Genomic DNA, 24374 nt, shown 5'->3' on the forward strand with positions numbered 1-24374 from the left:
AAAATGTTTTATAATATTCTTAGCTAAATTTTTAACATATATGTGAGATACGCGTCTGCCTTTGAACAGCAATTACTACTGCATATAAAGTGAATCATTTGATAATTGCATAATTGTTTCAGAAAGAATGTAGAAAAAAATTCATTTGAATGTTTTGAACTTTTTTCATTTTCTATTTCCATAAATGTAGGGATTTAAGGTGCTTAATTGCTGGAAGTACAAATGCCTTTGCAATATGCAATATGAGAAACTACTCCCCAAATCTACTAGAAATATTCTGATTCTTTCATCTAGTTCTTTCTTCTGTTGTAAATTTTTAAAAACAGGCTTTCAGAGTGTTTTCAAGGTTGATTCAGTAGTTTGATTATTTCTGAGTCTTAAGTCCTAAAAAGTAACTAAAGAACAACAATATTCAAGAAATAACCTAACCGGTCACACTTTTTCTTGAGTCATAAACCTTAGGCTACCAGAAGTGAAGTTTTCTTGCTTTTGAGACAGAGTCTTCCTCTGTCGCCCAGGCTGGAGTGCAGTGGCCGGATCTCAGCTCACTGCAAGCTCCGCCTCCCGGGTTTACGCCATTCTCCTGCCTCAGCCTCCCGAGCAGCTGGGACTTCCAGGCGCCCGCCACCTCGCCTGGATAGTTTTTTTTTTTTTTTTTTTTTTTTTTGTATTTTTTAGTAGAGACAGGGTTTCACCGTGTTAGCCAGGGTGTTCTTGATCGCCTGACCTTGTGATCCGCCCGTGATCTTGGCCTCCCAAAGTGCTGGGATTACAGGCTTGAGCCACCGCGTCCGGCCAGTTTTTTTGCTCTTAAATATCTAGAAGAGTTAAAATTAGTCTAGCAATCTTTCAAAAATGATTACCTACCAAAACTCATTATGTATGTGAACAGTCATCATGAGGTTGCTCAGGTTGCTTAGCACATTCTGTTTCTGGTCATCACAAAGTGAAGAACGGAATTGTGCATCCTACAAATACAGCACTCTCTCTGACACCGTAATTATCAGCTATCAGCTGCATAGCTGCCATTAGAAATAGCCAGCTGCTGATCAGCTAATCCTATGTTTTTAAAATAGCAAATGAGATAAAGCTATGAAGTTGAGTACAAAAATGCTGTTTGGCAGTAAAAATAATAAATATATTTTTATTATATTAGAATTTTTGGATACTAAACTTTGCATATGAGAAAGGTTAAGGTTGGAATATGGTTTTATCATAGCAAGGGTTGAATTACTTTGCAATGGCAACTGAGATTCAAACATTGATTATTAAAACATCAATTGCCATAAATATTGTTAACACTACATACCTGTGCATACCCTTGCAGACACATTCAGTCATATTCATTTATAGTCTGGTATGTGAGTGTGTGGCAGTGATTCTATAAAGAAATAGAAAGGACATGAGAAAAAGGAATTCATAAACAGCCTTGCCTTTAAGTGGACCTTATTTATAAATACATAACAATGATACAACATAAGTCATTGTTTTTTGTTTTGTTTTGTTTTGAGACAGAGTATCACTCTGTCACCCAGGCTGAAGTGCAGTGGTGAAATCTCCGGTCACTTCAACCTCCACCTCCCAGGTTCAAGTGATTCTCCTGACTCAGCCTCCCAAGTAGCTGGGATTACAGGCCTATGATGGGGTGTGTGATTCCTGCTCTGACCTTATTTCCTACCACTGTTTCACTTTCTCCTAGTCTATTTGATATTTCGCTATTCTTCAATCACAGCAGATAAACTCCTACTCCAGGGTATTTGTATTTGCTGTCACAGGCCTATAAATACTTTCCTTCAAATGTCTGTGGATCACAGATTCATTTCCCTCTGTTGTCTTTCTTAATGTTATCTTCTCTATCAAAGTCCTCCTCAAGAATGCAACAAAAATAGCATATATAATACCATCCCATGCACATCCTTTATTCCCTTATTCTGCTTTAGTTTTTTTCACAGTATTTATCATGATCCTAACTTGTATTTATTTGCAAATCAATCAATGAGTGAGGCCGTAACAATAAGGTATGGCTATCCTAAAGTTACTTTGAATGTTTGCTTGCAATCTGTATTTTAATTTGTTTGCACTTTTTTGTACTCCTTCCTAACACAATAAAATTCTTTCAAATAAAATAAAACAAGAATCCAAGAATTAATTCAGGGGACAATCAGAAGTTATATTCTTACATTATAGTTAAGAATAAAAAGTTAGATAGGTGAAAATGACCAGTGGTTTTTGAACTTTAGTGTGCATCACGGTAACCTTGAGGACATATGGAAATACAAATTTCCAGACACCACTGCCAGAATTATGATTCAGAAGGTCTGGAGTGGAGACTGATAATTCACATTTTGATTAAGTTCCAGGTAATGCTGCTGGTACTGCTGCTGTATGAACTACACTATGAGAACCATTTGAAAGGCAGAGCATCTATAACTTGGTATTTCGTATTTATAACCACTTTATCCACCCTAAGAGATGGCTCTTATGTGGGAGTGATGCCTGTGTCTGAACTGTATGTGGTCTCAAGCAGTAACAATATATATACAAAATGATTTAAGAAATCATCTTGATATTTTATAATTTCTTTATTATGCAAAGAAAACTTAAAGAATAACTAAATGCAACAATCAAGAAAAAAAGCACAGTATATTCTATATCTGTTCCAGAAATATAACTTCTAATTAAATACTTCTAACTTCTGAGTATGATCAGAATATTTGTATTCAAATTTTATGAGAAAAAATTGAATCACTTTTTTATGTGGTTGCAGATAGGCAAACAAATACAGTAGAAAAGAATGATAATATTTGATAATTTAACAAAGGTCTTTCACTGCTTTTATTGCCAGTTAGATACAATCCTTGACCTGTTTCTAAATTCCTTCATCAAATAAATAACTGTGTAATAATAAAATCTAAAGGAATTTTAAGAGATGGTGTAATCCAACACTTAATGAGCTGTTTGAGAAAAAGGAGATGGTCAAATTTATAATGCTTTTCTAATATGGGTATTATAACTTGGATGGGTATGGAGTTAATTTTTTAAACAATTATCTTTTCAAGAAATGCTTTTTAAACTTTTTGTTTATTAACTTTGCTATATGCTGGGCTATTAACAGAAAAAAGTTTTCACATTTGGAATTCACTGGCTGTATGTTCCAAAGGAACCTCCAAATTGAAATAAATGTTGACCTAAACTGTAGGTCTATCACCTTACCATGTCTTAATGAGTATGCTCAACTTGGAAATATTGAACAATTTTATAGAAAAATGAAGTTGTAATCATTCAAAATGTATCATCTTATTCTGTGACCCTTCATGTGTAGAAAAATTTAAGTTCAAATATGCAAAGGACACCATCTCACCAATTCTCCTCTCAGCAGAGATAGAGGATGAAAGTGCCAATCTAAACAGGATTATATAGTAATCAGGCTAAAACATGCAGAAGAGACATTCAAGTGCTTCAGAAAAGAAACATTTCTCTTTTTTTTCTCATAGAAGTAAAGGTATACAAGATTTTAGAAATCATCTAACTGCTGGCATCTGTATAGTTACAGGTGGGTGATCCTGATGATCAGCCTGGGTTGAAAAATACTTACTGAGTTAGGTCAACATCTATAGTTTGCATATGAGGAAACTGAGGTCAATGATGTCTACTCCATCCCTGAGCTTTCATTAAAAAAATTCAGAGTATTTTTTATTCTTCAGATAAACCTTGCCTTTGCAGTCCCTGTGTCTAATTGGGTCTGGGACCTTCTACTATAACTGCTTGTTTCATTGATTTTTCTTTTCTCAAAAAAACATGGACACTGGAAATACCACTTCTTCTATGAAGCATACTGCAATAACTCCTCATAGTCAAATACTTCATCCCAACTACTGCATTCCTCAATATAACACTCTTCTCACTTGTTTTCTATATTGCAGACTCAGTAGAAATTTCTTAAATATTCATATCCAGGTCATCATGGGAAAGTGGGCAGTAGCTAAAGCACCCAGAGAAGGCACAGAGGAACAAAAGGAAAGTACGATGGCACTATTTTGTTTCCTAATCTTTGTCAGGTCTCTTTGAGAACACACTTGAATTTAAATGAATGTTACCTAATAATAGTATACTTGCTAAATAATATGCAGTATACTGGAAAATAGAAACGGTTGGATAACTTTTTCCAGAAATCTTCCAATGCAGGATTTCTAGTAGACCACTTCATAGTTTCATCTGTTTATAGGCTTTTGTGTTTTTAAAATTATTTTGAGAAATATAAAACAGAGGATATACAAACATATTGTTGAAATATTTATATCTTACTGACTTGTATCCAGGATAAACCTAATTCAATTTATCTACCCCCTTCAGGACAAGAATTTCAGAAACTCTCATCACAAGAAACTGAGAAGGATACTTGAATGACCCCTCTCCCAGTACATTTTTCCCCAGAGGCAGCACATAAAATGATGATGAGAATTCACTCTGAAGCAAAACTGCTCATGTTTGGATCCCTGCTCTGACACTTGACAGGTCTGTGAGCTAGAGTACACTACTTAACCATTTCGTGTATTGATGACTCCAAAAAATAAAAAACAAACAAAGAAAAAAGAAAACAGAAAAGTGATGATCACTCAACAAGAAGGTTTATCACATCTGATGCATGTGAACTGCAACAGACTAGCTGGTGGTTATCTGCTGTTGCTCTCGGACTGCTCAAAATTCAAGTGTCTTTGAGTCTCAATACAAGCTTCAAAACTCTTCTTTTTCAAAGCAATATAAAACCAAGTGGAAAAATAGCCTACTCTGATATGTGCTCCTCTTCCTTTCTAATTATCTGCCCTCTCCCCTTTGACCATTATTGTCATTGACTCCACTGTTTTTCATCGACCAATACCAATTAGGCTATTATGTACCAATCACTTCTAAATTCACAGTGAAGGCTGGCATGCCATCTTCCATGGATAATGAGAAAGTGAACCACCGAGGCTACATTACAGGTTTTATACATATTTATTTTATGTGATGCATTGCTCAGAGGAGGAAAAATGATACTTGCTATTCAATCTCATAAAGTTCCTATTTCTAGAAACATTAGTCAAATATGTGAACATTTAATATACTTTATAAATTCAATACACCCACAGATTACTCGTAGAAAGCTTATATTGAATCCAACGATAATGCATTGGACAATAACCTTACAAAAGTGAAACACTTTTTTATTTTTAAAATTTGGCTGAGTATTTGGCAGAGTCCCCAAACTAGACAACAAGTATGTGTTACCCATTAAAAAGCTTCTTGCTCCTGCCTTGAGGCCATGTACTTGAAGTCTGCTATTTAGCAGACAAAAACAAATGCAATCTTTACTAAATCCTTTCCAAGATACAAAAAATAGATTTTAATCATAACCTCAAAAATACCTAATATTCCCTTTCTCTTTTTATCCTTTCTGATCTCATTCTCATATACTTCAGCTCTCCTTTTTTGATTTCCCAAACTCTTCCCAAACCAAACCAATGGAGAATTCCCAGCTCTCTCTCCTCATCTCCTGCTTATTTTCCTTTCTTTCACCATAACTCCACATCATTCCCAATGTCAGTCAAGCAAGATTCAGAAGAGCTCAATCCATTAAACAGATCTGCATAAAAAGACTCAGGAGCCTATAAGGGAAGAACTATTTTTCCACAGCTTGCTTTCAATACTCAGATGTATTTTTATTATTTTTGTCATGTCACAGTGTTTATAGACTTTTATTGATAAATATCAGAATGTTGGATAAAAGATAAAACTAAATATGTGTTACACACTAAACATTTAATTTTTTAATGTCAGACAGCTCTGAAGTGCCTTTGTAAAGAACTCATTATAATCTTATTTTACATATGTTTCCTCTGCTTATTTCAGTATTTTAGTTAGAATTTTTAAACTCCAGTACCAATGAGATAAAGCTTATGTTGGGGTGTGGAGAGCTAATTAGTTTATGTCTAAGACAAATTCTAACACTGAGATAATTACTGAATTGTTTTTTTTAAACTCATTATCCTATTCAGTATAAATTAATATATCCTAACAATTTAATTTAACCAAAATATTTTTAAAAAAATATTTGAAGGCATCGTTTATTCCAGCTGACAGCATTATGATGATGAGTATTAAATGCAAAACACTTTACTACTGAGTATAATACTAATTTTTCTTCCAGGATTATTATTGAATTAAATAATTTATGGTGGATGATTAATGTGCTAATTATGTCCACTTTCAGAATTAGTTCAATAATTATTTACTTTCTTGTGCTTCTGAGTAATTAATTAGAGTAGATGCATTTTACTTTACATTGTCTTGTCTCATAGAAAGGAGTTAGTATTATCTATCAAATGTTTTAGAAGCCATTGGATTTTGCACAGTTTTGGCCCCTGACTGGACTTTTTTTTTCTTTTCTTTTCCTCTGTATTTTGGCTGCTTGTTTTCTGACTAAAATTTTTAACCCAATTTTAACCAAATTTTAAATATTTTAATTATTAAATATATGCTAAACAATTGCTTAGTGCTCTATAAAGTCCATCGTAACACTGATTTATCCCTCAATATTATATTCTTTAATTATTTTAAATTTCAAAGATAATATACAGTCACTTAACATAACAATTTAAGTGACTCAGCATCATATATTTATTTTCACACATTATCATCCACATACATTCATGTATCAGAATTGCAAACAGTTTTCACACTTTTTTCAGTCATCTCATTTAATACTTTCTCTCTTCTGCAAACCTTATATAAGAGAATTATGTAATGCAAATAATTTGAATGTAGAAAAGAGACTTAAGGGCTAAAAGTTTACACGCTAGCAATAAAAACTTTGTTCTTGAATTTTATAGCTATCTGTGTACAATTATGAAACCTACTTTTACAGCATTGTATTACATCTAACTTCTCCAAAGTACAAAAAGCCTTCCTTCTACTTAACATCAGTGATCTTGTCATTATCACAATACTTCTTAAATTCTATAACTCTTATCATTTACTGTTATGATAAACATAATTCAAAGTTATTAAAACAAAACTGTCGTGTTTAGCATAAATTTTAATTCCAGTAAGGAATTGGTGATTCAATTAAAACAAATAGCAGTCTTCAGAATGCAAATTATGTCTAAACATTAATTAATTTTCCTATATCTAATTAAAAAGCTAGTGCTTACATTTATAAAAATAAATCTGTACTACTTTATAATTTACTTTTAATCACAACACTGTAAATATTACAGTAGAGCATTAAATGTTTTTTGTTCCAATGTTTTTGCCATTTTAGAAAACTATTGGAAGAACTAATTTTAGCAATATTTTTCATATACTGATGTGTTTCTGTGAAATATATTTCTGATTGAAATTATATTTATTTATTATTTATTTATTTTAAGATGGGGTCTTGCTCTCTTGCCCAGACTGGAGTGCAGCAGCATGATCATGACTTACTGCAGCCTTGAACTCCAAGGCTCAAGGGGATCCTCTCATCTCAGCCTATCAGTAACTGGAACTACAGGTATGCACCATCATGCCACTGCACTCCAGCCTGGACAACAGACATAGGGAGACTCTGTCTCAAAAAAAAAAAATAATAATAATAATAATAAAATAAATAAATAAAGTATATGATTCCTTAGTATACCAGAAGTTAGTCTGACCCAAAATGTCCCAATACTTGAAATTATCAGGTGGATAATTTCAGGAATGGCTGATGTTTATTAAACTATAACACAAGATACAGAAAATGCATATGTTTTTCAAGAATTAATTTAGAATTTTTTCCTCTTTCTATTTTATTTTATTTGTTTACTTATTTATTTTGAGATAAGACCTATTTGAGCCTTATGTAGTGAAGGAACTGATTTATTCATGAGAATGTTCACAGCACCATCTGGGTATTTTTTTCTTTTGTGTTTTGATGTTTCATAATGATAATGCCAAGCAACGAGATATGTACAAACAGCTTATTTCTTGGAAAGAATAATATCTAGGAGGTAACCCCCATCCTAATGATAACAGGCAAGAGTACAACTCAGCTTAACTGAATTGTTCGTTAGTGCGTAGCTATCCATATTCTAATTTTTTCCCTCCTGCATCATATAACGTACACTGAAAATATTTTTACAGTAAAATTCAATTTTTGTAAAAACCCAAACATCCATTTATCCATTAATTGCTTGCTTATTTAGAGTGCTATAAATTCCAACACAACAAAATTATATGAACACACACAAACTATACATGTGCACATGCACGTACACATGCACGTACATAATCTAAGTATCTTTTGTGTCATCCTTAGCATAAAAAGTGGGGGAAGAGACTGTAAGAATTGATAACGGGTGTTCCAACACTTGTTGAAACATCAACTTAGAATAAAAATACGTTGATTATAATTCAAATACAAGAACAATGTTGAATTCAGACTGTCACGTGACTGCTACCAGAATCAGGATTCTGACTCAGACAGAAATTCTCCATTTGGGCAGAGCCTTGGGCATTTAGAAGTAGCCTGCTATCTTCAATCAGGGTTTACAGAATTTACCTAGTCTTTTAGAATTTCTGGCTATATGATCTCATAATTTGACTCTAGCCTGTCCTCTGGTTGGAAGTTGTAGACTAAGATCTGGCATTTTGCAAACAACAGAGCCAATGCACAGTTAAGCTCCCAGTGGCTCTGATGAGTTGATCTCGCATTGTTGAACACAAACATTGACCAATTAGTCAGTGATACAATATAATTGTTTTTAAAACAGTTCATTACCAAAGAAAATTAAAATACTTTTGTTTCTGATTTTGGACATCTTAGCTTGTGACTGACTGGATTTCAAACGGACACAGTCATATTCTGCCCCCTTCACCCACCCCTTTTCTTTGTTACAAAATGAAATTTCTTCACATGAATCATTCTCTAGGATTATAAGCATTTCTCCTTCCTGTTTGCTTATTCAACTCCTCCCTTATACAATTTTATTACAAGTTGGAGGTCTCCCAATACCATGTCTTAAGCCCTCATTATATTTTACTTCACTTTTCCCCCATGACAACTCCTGCACACCCAGGCCTTCAATTTGAACATCCATAGAGTTGACTCAAATTTTTACCGCTAGTCCGCACTCTTCTCTGAAAATCAGACCAGTATTTCTAACATACATTCTACTTAATCCCTCTTCCTGAATTTTTGCAAGTATTGCACTGTCTGTCCAAACAAAGTAAATTAAGAGCATAATTCAAAGCCGCTCTACTTTCTGCAGTTCCTCTTAATGCAATGTTCTTTCAATTCACTTATTTTTGTATACAGAAACTGAGAAATTAAAGGCCACCTCCTCCGTACAATTTAATAGAGAACACTGCTGCCCCTTCCTGATATTTATCTGTTGATTCCATTCATATGGTTTAAATCTTTACTACTACCTCTCTATTCTAAGACAATAATCACTCCCATCCAGGGCTTATTGACACACTCTTTCATTGCCCTCACTAGATCTGTTCTTTTGCCTGTCTAATGGACCTATAACACCACATCCAAAAGAACTTTATGAAACATAAATATGATCTCTATAACATTTCAATGGCTCCTTATTGCACTATTAAAGACCAGAATCCTAATCATGGCCTGTGATGTCTGTCCCACTACCTTCACCCTCAGTTCTATCTTACATCCTGCTCTCCTTTACTCTTTGCAACAAGGAGGGTGTCTGTCTACTTTTTCACGTTGGTTCTGTTCACAGCATCGTAACCTATGCTGCTCACTGTAAATCTGAACCATCTGCTGGTTTCTTTAAGCTAAGGCCTACTTATGCCTCTGATAATTGTGTATTACTCTCTCAGGAGAGTCCTCCCTGACTTTGACTCCCTCATAAAAGCCTACGTTGGAGCTACCAGCTATTTGTGCTTACTATGTCATGTAAATATGTTAAAAATCAACATTTTTGTGAAATTATTTAACTGGCCATTTTTTTCCTCTACACTGGAAGCTCTATAAGAGCAAGGATGTTGGGTATTTTTGCTCACATTTCCCAGTGCTTTAACAGAATGCCTGGCATGAGTAAGTCCTCCATAGACATCTGTGGAATAAATCAGTAAGTGAGTGTAGCAGAAGATCTGTTGTTTTCTGAATTTTTCTTTGGAGTTCTTGGTTCTACATCAATTAGTGTTCACACAGGGCTTCTCTGTGGGTTACACCTCAGCCATCTGGAATCTTTTAAATGAAACTTAAGAGATAATTTCAAAAGATAATCAACTTTTAAGAAATGTTCCTATTATAATAGTGTATATACATGGTTTCAAAAGAAGAGTACAGTTGAGCTTATGATGAAAAGTAATCTACAAGTTCTTCCTCTTGGACCCCAAGCCCGTTTCCCGAAGGCACTATCTTTAAATATGTCCATATTTAGTGCTTTTAGTAATTACTTTTATAGCACTATTTCTAGATTTATGAATTATTTAGATAATATAAATTTATTTCCTGATATACAAAATGAGATTTTACTTTAGGCTATTATTTCCTATCTCTTTCCAAAGCTTAATCCTTATACAATTATGTTTGGTTCTTCAGTTACTTGTCTTTCTACTTTTAAATAATAGCGGCTTCTTTAACTTCATTAACCATCCACACTTCAGCAATATCCCCTGATTCTTCCCTTTGAATGATTAATTTTACTTTTAAAACTTTGCACTTTGTGATTTTACTCTAATATTTTGTACTTTCTTGATAAAAGTTATATTAACAAATGCATAATCTGATTATGTCAGTGTTCTTTCTGTCAGTTTATACATCATTAAATATGTCTAAAATAAGAAAAAAATTGCTCTGAAGGTAAAATAGTTAACATGCTATACATATTTACTTTAATAACTGAAAAATGTTGAACTACCTAAATTAATGAATTTACAAGTCATCTATAACAACTTGGTAGACTCTTGGGAGGGAGATTGGAAAAAAAAATGTTCTCCTCTTTGTTTAAATAAAATAAACTACACCTAGATTTCTTGTAATCTTATATTTATATGTATTATTTCAAGTAATTTATAACAAGGTCTACCTGTAATTAAATTTAACATACATATAGAATTTTCATAGGCAAGGTGAATCAACAATCTTTGGGTAAGATTCACGCATCGTAAGTTGTTGACGCATATTACTCAAAATGATGACTAAATAGTTTTTGAAGTAAAAACAGAACACAATCACAAATCATGACATCCTAGACAACTTTCACAAGAAGTAGGTAGGCACTTAGCTCAAATAACATATTTATTTTCTTTCATTTATTTTAAAGTAACAAGTAAAAAAGAGAATCTCTAATGACTTTTAGAAATTTCTCCGTGTCTCCACAACTATAGAGTTTATGGTTTAATAAGGTCATGCTTTTAAAATAGAACATAGAAGGTTGATATTCAGAATACATAGAAAAGGAAACAACCTAGAGTTCACATTGAAAAAAGAATCTCCATGTGTAACGAAGTCATTTAAGAAAATAGAATAGTGGCTATATACATTTTAAAGCAGGAAATGTAATATAAACTAGATGGAAAATTAAGTTTAGTTGGACAAAGTTATGTGGGTATAGTGTAAATAACTGTAAATAAAACCCAAGAAAATGAATAAAGCTTAGTTGTAGTTTATGAATAAGTCTACTAAGATTCTATTAAAAACTGAGCACTCCATTCACCTCAATTTTCTCAACTTTTTCATCCAATTGACTACCTATTCCATCATGTGAGTATTTACTGCCAATACAAAATGTCCTTTAACAGTAATTCATTCAAATAAGAGAAAAAAGTAGAATAGAAGCACATTTTAGGATTTTGATGATGATAATACAAGGTCATTAAAGAGATGATAACATTTTTATGCCCCTCAAAATAAACCAGACCAATCTATTTTACCATAACGCAGTCTTTATGATGATTCAAAACACATCATTTCAGTCTTCATTCTGAAACATTATATACAATCTCAGTTTCTTTATTCTTTTGAAATTTTATCAGGTGTTTCAAGTGTAAACTGGATTCTTTATTATTTCAAAGACAAGTGTCAAAGAAAATGGTCATTCCAAAGCAGTAAGAATGCTATCCTGGTTATGAGATATTAAATATTTATTAGTTTTTATATATCTGTTTAAAATTTTAAATTTCTTTTTAATATACTAATAATAATTGTGTATATTTATGGGCTACAAAACAATGTTTTGATTTTTGTTGTGCATTGTAGAAGACTTAAATCAAGCTAATTAACATATTTATCACGTCACTAACTTTTTTGTGTAGTGAGAACATTAAAAATCTATTTGTAAAATTTTGAAACATACAATGCATTGCTATTAACTGTAGTCATCATGCAGAGCAATAGATCACCAAAACTGAATTCTCTCCTATAAATAAAATTTTGTTCTCTTTGATCAACATGTTGCCTCTTCTCATTCGTTCCCCTTTCCACTGTTTCTGCTAACCACTTTTTACTGTGTTTCTATGAGATAAACTTTTTAAGATTCAAAAATGAAATCATAAAGTATTTGTCTTTGTGAGAGAAAGCTGCGCACCTGTAATCTAATTTTAATAAAATTAGATTTTATTAAAATAATGTTCAATGACCAAATCACCACCAAGTAAATTAAACCTATTGGCAGACCATTATAAAAGTATAATCTTATAATAAGAAGTTTCTAATATACCTTTTTAAGATTCCCATTATAGTACTAAAAACTAGGTTAGACAACCTGTTACTAAGCTGTAATGACAAGACTGACGGAACTTAATCTTGAAAGCAATTAGAGGTTCACTGTAGCTTATTGGCAGAAAATAAAACAAACTGATTTACCCAGTTTCATGCATTCTGATTTAGAAATATAATCTTTGGCATCCAGAAACCATTCCTCAATTTCATGTCTTTGACTACTGCAGTCTGAAGCCAGTGCAGTGCCTTTCTCACTTTCTACCTCTATTGCCAAGTATCTCTTTTCCTATATTTATTTGGAGAAAATATTTCCTAGAAAATGAATGAATGAAAGGAAGGGTAAATCACATGCATTACAGAAATATATTTTTCCCTGGGTAGTAGTAGGGAAACATGAAGGTAATACATATTGAGGTTTGTAATGTAGAAGTATATATAAAACATATAGAGTGCTTTACTTTCCTTGAGATCAGATTATGTTAAAACAAAGTATATGGAATATAAGCAGATCCTTCTTTAAAATGAACCCAGCCACACTCTATGAATGTCTGATATATGCTAAGAATGTGGATGTCAACTGGGCATTAATCACCTATCAACCATATAATATAGCTTTGTTTCAGAATTAGCAAATAAGAGAAAAATGATTTATCATAGAAATCAGAAGAAAATTTCAGATAACTAGTTGACACTTTTTTTTTTTTTTAGATGGAGTTTCGCTCTGTCTCCCAGGCTAGAGTGCAGTGGTGTGATCTCGGCTCGCTGCAACCCCTGCCCCCGGGGTTCAAGTGATTCTCCTGCCTCAGCCTCACAAGTAGCTGGGATTACAGGTGCGCACCACTACGCCTGGCTAAGTTTTGTTCTATTTTTAGTAGAGACGGGGTTTCACCGCGTTGGTTAGGCTGGTCTTGAACTCCTGACCTCTAATGATCCGCCCACCTCAGCCTCCCAAAGTGCTGGAATTACAAGCATGAGCCACCGCGCCCGGACGACATTTTTAATAAAATGCAAAAATCCATGATTTTTATTTGAAGAAAACTGAACCAGGAAGCCATAACGAATGAAAAAAAAAATGCACAAAATGTGAAGGAAGTGGGTGGGATAATGAGTGGAAAATAGTCTCAAAAGGCAGTAGGAAATAAACTTCAAAAACAAAAGACAAATATGCCAACACAAGGAAAGGTTTGATGGTATATATACAGGATAGAAAACGGAGTATAGTCCCACGATTTATGTAATAAGTGTTCAAGAGATAGAATCAGATCATTTTCAAAAAGGGTAATAAAGACGTTTATAACAATGATATTAATATTAACACTGATATACTTTGCTGAAACAAATAGTAATAAGAAATTTTACCCTATTCAAATCTACTGCAAGACTAAAGTTATTTAAGCAGCCACTTAGGCAGTCCCACCTTTTTACTGGATAGATGGAAAAATCATTTCACATTATCAGTTTTCCCTAAATTAATCTCTAACTTCACAGAGTTGTAAAAATGTTGTGCCTTAGTCAGGAGTGACAGTACTCAAATAAGGATACTCTACCTAATGGTTATGTAGCTGTATTTAAAGCCAGGGTTGGATAATTGTCTTTAACAATTTAAATCCAAAATTTAAAGCTAAAAATTACAAATTGCTGAATAATTTGCTTCCTGCCCAACTCTCTGACCTAATTTCACATCACCGTCTTTCTCATTCACTCCATTGTCATTTTGCAGCTATTACCTTGGTTTACTTTCTTCTTAGTAGTAATCATGACCGGAAATTATGATATTATTTGTTTAAATGTTAGTGTCTGTACTGCAACACCAGATATAAACTCAATGAAGGTAAGCATCTTGTCTGTCCTATTCATTACGAAATCATCAGCACTTACTATGTTCCCAGCACTTCTAGCACTGCCTGGACCTTAGTTGCTGCTCAATACATAAATAAATATGAATAAAAAAAGAAATGTGCAAGTAATCTCTAGAATCAAGAATAAAATATGAAATATTTTTACCACAGTATTCATATGCAAAATCACTAACAAAATATTAAAATGAAGTTAATTATAGCATAGTACTTAACCTTATAAGATTATTGGCAGATTTAATGAGACAATGCTCACAAAAAATGTAACACAAGGCCTGACAGCCACGAACATAGAAGGTGTTCAAGAGAGGTTCTTATCATTGTTTATTGTTATTTCTCCAGCAAATATGTAAAGAAATTACTAAGGCACCAGGATTAATAAATTTTAATGTGTACAAAATATGTTAGAAAGAAAATATATCAGAAAGAAAATATTAACACATTTAATTATGCATAAGAAATTATCAAAAGAAAGTCTGCAAACTTTTCAAATAACGTTAATAATTTATGGAAAAGTTTCATATTTGAAAAAAATTATCATATATAAACCGTAAGTTCATCTCAGTAACATTAAAATTTGTGCATATTTGCTAACGTTCAAAAGAGTTAACTTGTCGTTACCTATCCTCCTCAAAATGAGCTTGCTAAAGTATGCATGGCACTTTCTTTGGCTATTTAGAATCACTTATCTACTTGAACAACACCACAATAATTATTTATTATGTTGAATGATAAGATGGTCTTATAAAAATAACTTATAGGAATACAATTATAAATAAAATGCAGGTAATTATCAAAGCAAAATCAAATTAACTTTATGTTTAAAAGATGTTTAAAATTGCATTTTAAATCTTGAAGAACACTAATTCTATTGTTAATGTAGACATGTGCAGCTTAAAATGAATCAAAATCTATATATTCATGAGTTACAATAAACTAAGCCTCACAGGATAAAGTTGGATTTAGGTGATTGGATTGTACTATCAAGTAATTACTTTTTGTTGAAATCCATTTTCTATTTCAAGTCATCTAATTTGCCTAGTGAAATTATAAAAAAGATAATGAAATTAAAATATTTTCCTGGAAACACATTTCATTCAAACACAATTTTAAGTGATTAATTGCTAGCCTCAGTAAATATGATGTTCCCAGAAATGTGTGTTGCCAGAGTAATTTATCCCACCACATGGATAGTAGTAAAGTGCTGATGGTCCTTGATATATGAGGTGAACTTGTACATGGTTCAGATGTAGCTTTAATGAAATTCCATTTAGAACTGTAACCATAGCTATTATCAGCAGTTTACAGAAGCAGGGGAAAATGACTTTACATTTTTCTAACGTGTAATAGCTACTGCTAGTATTTCCATATTAAAGGTTTCATGCGACTTAGTAAGAATTTAAATCTAGTTACTGTGTTACATGTACAGTTAGTTACTAGTGGATCTTGTGTAACATTAGTCAACATATGCCTTCTCTGACTCTCTACATTGCATTGCTTTGGATATGTGTGCTGTTGTTTAGAGGACGCTTAGACTCACATGGCTTTTGCAACTGATCTTCCTTCATAAGTTGTGGCTATTAGAAGTTCAGGAATAGAGATGGGTACCAGTTATTCGGTGATTATGGGGAGCCTTCGTTAGCAAATTATTATATTCTGTATGCAGAAAATCATAGATAGAAGCACATTTAGAGAAAATCTAAAGTTATTTCCTAAAGACCTGGGAGGTCACGCTATTTATCTAGGATTGCACAGTGAGTTTCTGGCAGAACTGATGATGATCAGAATCCCGGCTTTTTGGCTCCAAAGCAAGTACTTGCTGTTACATTGTGCTACTTCAGATATTGCCAGAAAGTGGATCACAGGTAACTGTGAGAAATTATGGCTTTATATAATTTAGCTTGGGGCTCAGAAACCAAGATGTTTTCATTTATGTCATCTACATCCCTCAAATGTTTTGAGTATGTATAATAAAATGCATGGCTATACAGAAGTGTTACAAACAAGGGGGAGGGAGCCTGTATTTCGTAAAACTATAGGCCCTTCTCTCATACTACTATTCCCAAGACATGGAAGAAAGCTGTGCACATGTTTAACACTTTAGAAATATTTGTTGCATAAACAAATACATAAAGTGTAAATATTAATGAACTCACAGGATGTCATCCAGTGCTGGTTCAGTTCTAATCCCGTGTGAGTTTAGAAATTGTGCACAAACAAATCTTTGCGGCAGCCAATTTTTCTTAAGCATGTCAGTGATGTCTAATGAGTTCCTTAAAAATTATTCTTCTCTACCAAACTTAATGAAAGCTAAGGCAAAAACAAATATATCTATCATCATTCGTGATTTGAGTAGAATTTCTTATTTTATTACTGTCAAAATAACTCAAATTTGACATTATTTTCCTTTTAACTATATGAATGACTCTCTGGAATTTTAGACAACGTCTATTGACTAGTAAAATAAAGTGGGTGGAAAACAGAGAAAAATTACATAATATTCCTTTACAGAACTATCTATTTTAGTACCAAGGCTTTAATGTTGTTATTTGGTTTTATGTTGGCATATCCACCTGGTACCCATTCAAAGGCCTAAATGAAAACCCATACCATACTGATCTGACATATTGTAGCAACCAAATAAAAGCATCTCTTAGACTTCTACAAAACAAACGGTTAATCTAGTTCCAAGGTATACCTTCTGTATACCTCTACTACACAGCTTCACACACACACACACAAAGAGAGACTCTGAACTTGTAAAAGATCTAATAAAGTTTTCAGACAGGAGGGAGAGCTGGGGAATAGACAAAAATAAGAATGGAAACAAAGCAAAAAAGAAAAGGAAGGTGAAAAATATCTCACAGGAAGCCCTCTGAGGGAAGTAACTCACACCAAACCTCTGCTTATCCTTCTTGCATTCAGCATTCTGAGGATACACACACATTCCCAAACAAAATAGAACAAACAGAAAATAAAGCTCAAACTGGAAACTAGCATGCACGGTAACTCCAGAAGTGTGAGTTCATTCGTTTTGTTCATTTCAAAAATATTTATGAAGAATGTAAAAGTGTCAAAATAGAATTTAAAAATGCAAGAGGTGTGAATATGACCTCCGCCTTCTCTCAGGGAGCTCACAGGCAAGTAGAATCAATCGATCATTTACAGCACAGTGTTAAGTCTGGTCAAAGAAGGAACGCACAGGCTGTTGTGGTGGGCACAGAGAAGGAACCAATTTATTCAGAGCCAGAGGAGGGAAGGGAGTATATTACAAAAGGTTTACCGGAAGGTACTAAAACCCAGTTCTGAAGGAATGACCATTAGCTGGAATAAAGTTCAAAGATAGTGGGAATGGCATGTTGGAAAGGCTCTGAAAAGAAACAGGATGACATCTATGGAGACTGCAAATACTTAGTATAGTATAGCTGGTACAAATTATATAGACCTGTTTATGTAATTATAGATTACGTTAAAAATAGATGAGGCTGGAGGTAACCAAGACTCAGATAAAAAGGATTCTGTTCACCAACTTATATTTGTGTATTATAGTAAGCAGTAGGGTGTCATTCAAAGAACTGAATCATTTGCAATGATCACTCTAAAAGCAATTTTAGAAAGGGTTGAAGGAGACCCAGTTATGAGGCAAGAGGAAACATCAGTCTGCTTGGCCCAAAGAATTGCTCTGGAGTAATCAGCTCATATTTGTGATGTTAAGTGTGATTGCTTTCTACTAAACGTAATCATCTGTCACATTAAATTGTCAATTTACTTTTTATTGACTTTGTAGTTTTGTTTGTACTGAATGTGTAAATTACAATTGGTTTTATGTTTCCAAACTGGTTCCCATTCAGTGCCCCATAATACATATACCTGGCCATTAAAAATAAATTGTACCTAAAAAATTTTAATTTATTAAGAAATATTTTCCATCAACCTATTAATTCATATCATTCTAGTACCACGATTATAAGTGTCTAGAGAGATGCAAGTTAGACAGATTTGAATGAGAAAGAGAAGATATAAGTGCCTTAGGAAGTCACTCCATGAAGTTAATCTCAACTAGTGTTTTAACGTCTCCTGCCACCAAAATAACCTACATTATCAAATAATGCTCCTTAAATACTCATGATCGTTTACTGGACTTTTATGCTCAAATGGAAGGAGCTTCACCAAAAAATAGCTGTGCCCTAGGAAAGTGCAGCACACAACGATGTATTTCACTCCAGGTAAAATTAGTTGTGTCTCAGACTGAGAAATATGTATACATATAATAAATACAGTCACGTGCTGCATAAAAATGTTTTTGTCAATGGCAAACCACATGTATGATGGTAGTCTCGTAAGATTATGATGCTGTATTTTTGTTGCACATTTTCTGTGTTTAGCTGTTTAGACACACAAATACTTCCCATTGTGTTATAATGTTCAGTACAGTAACATGTCTTAAAGGCACAGGTTAGTAGCCTAGGAGCAATAGGCTATACCTATAGCCTTGGGATGTGTTAGGCTATGTAATCTGGGTTTGTGTAAGCACACTCTCTGATATTTACACGATGACTACATTACCTAAGGATCACCTCAGAACATATCCAGGACTTTAAGTGACACATGATTGTACATACATAAATATACACATATTCCATTCAAAATATAAATCCTTTGACTTTTTTAATTGTGATGATTTTGAAAAATTCTAACATTTTGAGTAAGAGTTAAAAGAAACCACTCATATACTAATAAATATCTCTGACTAGGGCAGGATTGTTTGTTCCATAATTCAAAGCAAAACTTTCCATCTTTTTCAGCATATGTATAGAAAACAATAATATTTGCACACTGGAGTACACAGATGTGGCTGTTTACGGCTGTAAGTAATAGCCCAGGATTTCTGGTATCTTGAACCCCACCTGGCCTTCTCAAGGTTGAGGAATCGATAACTTCTATGTACCTGTACTTGTTTTGACCTATTGGTTTGTATTCCATTTGGAAAGCTCTGGCTTAAAGAATATTCAAGAGCTGAGAAAGAAACCTTTACTAGAAAGCTGCTAACTTTAGAGAAAGAATTAACTTGCTGCATAAAAGCTGATTGGCTTTCCTATCTTTAAATTAATAAAACTGTACCTACCTTTAGCAGATGAGTCAAGCATTGAAATGGTAATATGTGTTAACTCAAATACCACCTTCTTGATGGATAATAGCTGCTTAGAGAGTTCTGTTGAGAAACATTCTAAGGCTTTGTCTAGTCCTAGTTGAAAATAATGCTGGATTGATGAATGACATTTATCATAGTTAGAGTAGGAAAGAGTGGCATTAGTAACTGACCCAGACCATAAAGTTGATTGTACAATATAAAATATATACTCTGCAACCCTTTCTTTAGACATATTTTAAGAATTGAACTTTAAGCTTTATATCCTGGGTTTGTTTTATTGTTTTGGGTTATAAATAATCTGGCTGGCAAATTTACCTTAATCCTTTGTTGTAGTTCATTTTGCTTGACTCAATGCTTTCAATGTAGGTGCTTATTTTTATTGTTTTGTCTCTTCTTATGGATCTTGTAATATGTAGCTTATTTTATTCCCATTTATCTTTCACTTTTAAGTAGAGATTAAGAAATGGCCTCAAAGATGGACACAGACAAACATGGTCCTGGTTCTAGAGGAAGCTAAAAATGTTCACTTTTCCTGTGAGCTTTACACTGGAGTTTCTGCAACATAAAAGAGATCAAGAGGCCAGTACTGATGAAGCCCTTGATTCTGTGCTTGTTACCTAGGAATGATTGACAGTAATACCTTAAAAATCATTGTCTCTGTGACTTAGGAGAAACAGGATGAATTATCCCAGGATGAAATATAGCCCAAGAATATTGTGGGAATAATGCAGATTGACTTTTTTCTCTTTTCTAAACTCACATATGTATCCCTCTTTCAAATATTTATTGACTGCTCACTTCAGTCCCTTTTCATATAGAGAATGAGGGTGCATTTCATTTGTTCAAAACTACAAAAATAATCATCCCTCTTATCTTTCAAAATAAAAATCAACTTTGCTCCCAACATGTTTGATATCTGGAACATATCAATTAATACCTTCACTTTAGAGATTCATTACATAAAATGTTGGAATCTATCCTATAGCATTACCATAAAGAGCTGGATTAAATAGGAAAATGAACAGATACACCAAAGGGAAAGTGAGCAAGACATAAATGTCAGAGGCGTTTGAACTGGAGCAACTGCATCTTGAACAGGAGCTGGGTAAAATAAGGCTGAGACCTACTGGGCTGCATTCCCAGACTTAGAATTCCTAAAACATTCTAAGTCACAGGGTGAGAGATGAGGTCGGCACAAGATACAGGTCATAAAGACCTTGCTGACAAAACAGGTTGCAGTAAAGAAGCCGGCCAAAACCCACCAAAACCAAAATGGTGATGACAGTAACCCCACCAGGACAGTTTACAAATGCTATGGCAACATCAGGAAGTTACCCTATATGGTCTACAAAGGGAGGCATGAATAATCCACCCCTTGTTTAGCATGTCGTCAAGAAATAACCATAAAAATGGTCAACCAGCAGCCCACAGCGCTGCTCTGTCTATGGAGTAGCTATTCTTTTATTCCTTTACTTTCTTAATAAACTGGCTTTCACTTTAGTCTATGGACTCGCCCTGAATCATTTCTTGCATGAGATCCAAAAGCTCTCTTTGGGGTCTTGATCCGGATCCTTTCCTGTAACATCTCTCTGGCGACCATGGAAGTGACTATACCTTTAGGATTCAGGGTCCTCTTGTAAAGGAGTTGGGGAGATATGTCAGGTTTTGGAACCAGAGCGACTCCATCTTGAGTGCAGGCTAGGATAATGAGGCTGGGACTTGCTGGGCTGCATTCCCAGAAAGTTAAATATTCCCAGCCTTTACATGCTTAGGGTTAAGGGAACAGAGGGATGATGTTTACTAAACAGACCCAGACTTGGGAGTGTCCTGATATCCCAATAACCTGAGAACAAAGGCATTCCTAATTTTGCTTTAAAGTCAGTAATATTGATTCTTGCAAAATATAGTAATTAAAAAAATTAATCCTTTATCACAAACCCTTGTAGCAGAGCATATTTCCTCATGATCTTTTTCTTTTTAACCTACATAAAAGGAAGTACCTAGGTTAAAAAAAAAAGTACTCTATTTTTTCTTTTCTTCTTTTTTTTTTTTTTTTTACCTAGGTTAAAAAAAAAAAAAAAGGTTTTGTACCTAGGGTGGACACATTACTCCTCTTACTTTCAAGAATGCCCTACTCTGTTTATGGAGTAATTGTTCTTTCAGAACTTTACGTTCTTAACAAACTTGCTTTTGCTTTGCACTGTTGACTCACCCTTAATTTTTCCTTGTGCAATATCCAGGAACCCTCTCTTAGGGTCTGGATCGGGACCCCTATCCTGTAACATAAATAGTGTATTCATACAATAAGAAATAAAATGACTAATAAACTTAAATGTTCTGTTTACAAATAAATGTAAATTAAAATGAAACCCCTTTGGAAATGTTTAAAATAAAACAACAATGTAATTCCAGGAAACAGGCACTCTCCTTCAGGGGTATAATCTTCCTGGAGGCTAGTTTGACAATATTTATCAATACCTTTAAGTGTCATATACAGTAGTTCATCTCAACAGTTCCTTTTCTGAAAAGATATCCTAAGAAAAATGTCTGCAAAAACTTCCTTATAATTGTTTTTAGTGGTCTCTCTAAGAGTAACGTAGCCCTAAAGCAGATAATAGAGTTTGAAAACAATACAATGAGAACCATACAGTGCTTTCGTCATGTGGACACGAATTAGCAGAGGAGGGGAATTAGAAGACTTTAAAGGACAGGAGCAATGTGTGCTTGCAAAGGATGGAAAAAAACAAAAGTAGCAGAAACATCGAGGATTAAGAATGAAAGTTTCCTAGATGTCAGCTTCAAATCCTGCTGAGGGTCAAGTCTGGGGTTGTCTTTTTACTTCCTTCTGTGTCTCTAATTAATTAGTGTCTTTCTCTTGTTCCGTCACCAGGAAATCTAACTTGCATGCACAAATAAATCATCCTTGGCTCTGTCGATGTCGCTGCTAAACAAGCATGATGAGTTACACACTTCCTTTCACTCCAATTGAACAAAAACTTTCTCACTGAAATATTTAACAAGAAAAGTAATAGTTTTGTTTGTTCATTTGTTTTTTTGTTTTGGGGGCACAATACCTTAAAGAATATCCAATTCAACACTTCAATTTTGTAAATGAAGAGATAAGACTAAAATGATAAACTGGTTTTACTGTCTTGTTAATAACATGGCAGGGATTACAACCTGGGTGTTTAGGGAAACTCTTAGCCCAATTCCCCTATAAAGCAAAAAGACCCCTAATCTTACCAGAAAATTAATGCATCACTTCTCTCAAGGGCTGTGAAACTGTAAACAGTAAGTTGTAAACTGTTTTCCATGATACTTACATAAGCCACATGAAGATATGTGTGCATTTGACCCAGAAACTTGAAGTGCATATATTACAACAAATGAAACATGATGTACCCACGGAATTCTCAGGAGAATCTTTCTATCCAGAAATCACACTTGCTTCATGTTTTAATGTTGTTGTTAGAGAATAAGAAGGGACTTGCCCAGATCACTGAACCTGCTTTCAACAAGGTAAAATAATTATAACTGTATGTCACTGTTGCTCAGCCTTCCTGTCCCTCAGGGAATTCGATGGACTCAGAAATAAACATTCACCCCATGAAGCTGTGACCTTATTGTGCCCTCCATGTTTGGCTATGGATTGTAGGCAAATCCCTCTGTTATACCTGTGCCCCACTTCACTCCCCTGCGTACTTCCAAAAAAAAAAAAAAAAGAAATAATTTAGAACTGTTTAGAAATGGTGGGAATTGCTCACTTTGGTAGCACGTATACTAAAATTGAAATGATACAGAGAAGATTAGCATGGCCTCTGTGCAAGGATGACATGCAAATTTGTGAAGCATTTCATATTTTAAAAAAATGTATAAAATAATAAAAACTAAAAAAAATTGTGACAATAAAAGCATCTCATTAACAGGAGGTTGAAACTAAATTCTCAAGTGGACAATATAGACAGATGGCTGCTGTTGCTGTTGTTTTTTCTATGTAGTAGCACCCACACTGCTAATGACTCCATAATATGAAAATACCATTAAGTATCAAGGCATTATAATATATGTTTTTAAATGTAAAATAGGTCTCAAGTTCAGTAAGCAAGTGTATTAGTCCATTCTCACACTGCTAATAAAGACATATCCGAGACTGGGTAATTTGTAAAGAAAAGAGATTTAATTGACTCACAGTTCTGCAGGGTTGGGGAAGCCTCAGGAAATTTACAATAATGGCAGAAGTGGAAGCAAACATGTCCTTCTTCACATGGCAGCAGCAAGGAGAAGTGCAGAGTGAAGGTGGTGGGGGAAGCTCTTTATAAAATCATCAGATCTTGTGAGAACTCACTCACTGTCACAAGAACAGCATGGACAAAACCATCCTCATGATTGAATTACTTCCCACCATGTTCCTCCAACAACACGTAGGATTATAGGAACTACAATTCAAGATGAGATTTGCTTGGGGACACAGCCAAACCATGTCAGTAAGTATAACCTAAGACCTAGATTTCTGGCTTCTCTAGTTCATGACAACAGCTGCTTTAGGACTTAATGCAAAGAAAAAAAATCCATTTGGCTATGGTGTGCTTCAGTCTACCTGATCTAATAACTGTAGGTCCCAGTGGAAATTCATACTGTGGATGTATTATCCAGAAGAAAAGAAGTTAATAAA

General features: G+C 33.9%; 1 protein-coding gene and 1 non-coding gene across 2 annotated transcripts in view; one reads left to right on the top strand and one right to left on the bottom strand.

Moving 5' to 3' along the window:
* Positions 1–24374, bottom strand: part of NAALADL2 (N-acetylated alpha-linked acidic dipeptidase like 2) — a 977694-nt gene that overhangs the window by 399769 nt on the left and 553551 nt on the right. The gene's annotated exons all lie outside the window — the stretch shown is intronic.
* On the top strand, positions 23459–23565 carry LOC115900822. Its single transcript, XR_004060472.1, has one exon. It is a non-coding gene; the product is annotated as a U6 spliceosomal RNA (small nuclear RNA).

Source organism: Rhinopithecus roxellana, chromosome 1, assembly GCF_007565055.1.
Source record: "Rhinopithecus roxellana isolate Shanxi Qingling chromosome 1, ASM756505v1, whole genome shotgun sequence".
In the NCBI taxonomy this organism is placed as follows: Eukaryota; Metazoa; Chordata; class Mammalia; order Primates; family Cercopithecidae; genus Rhinopithecus; species Rhinopithecus roxellana.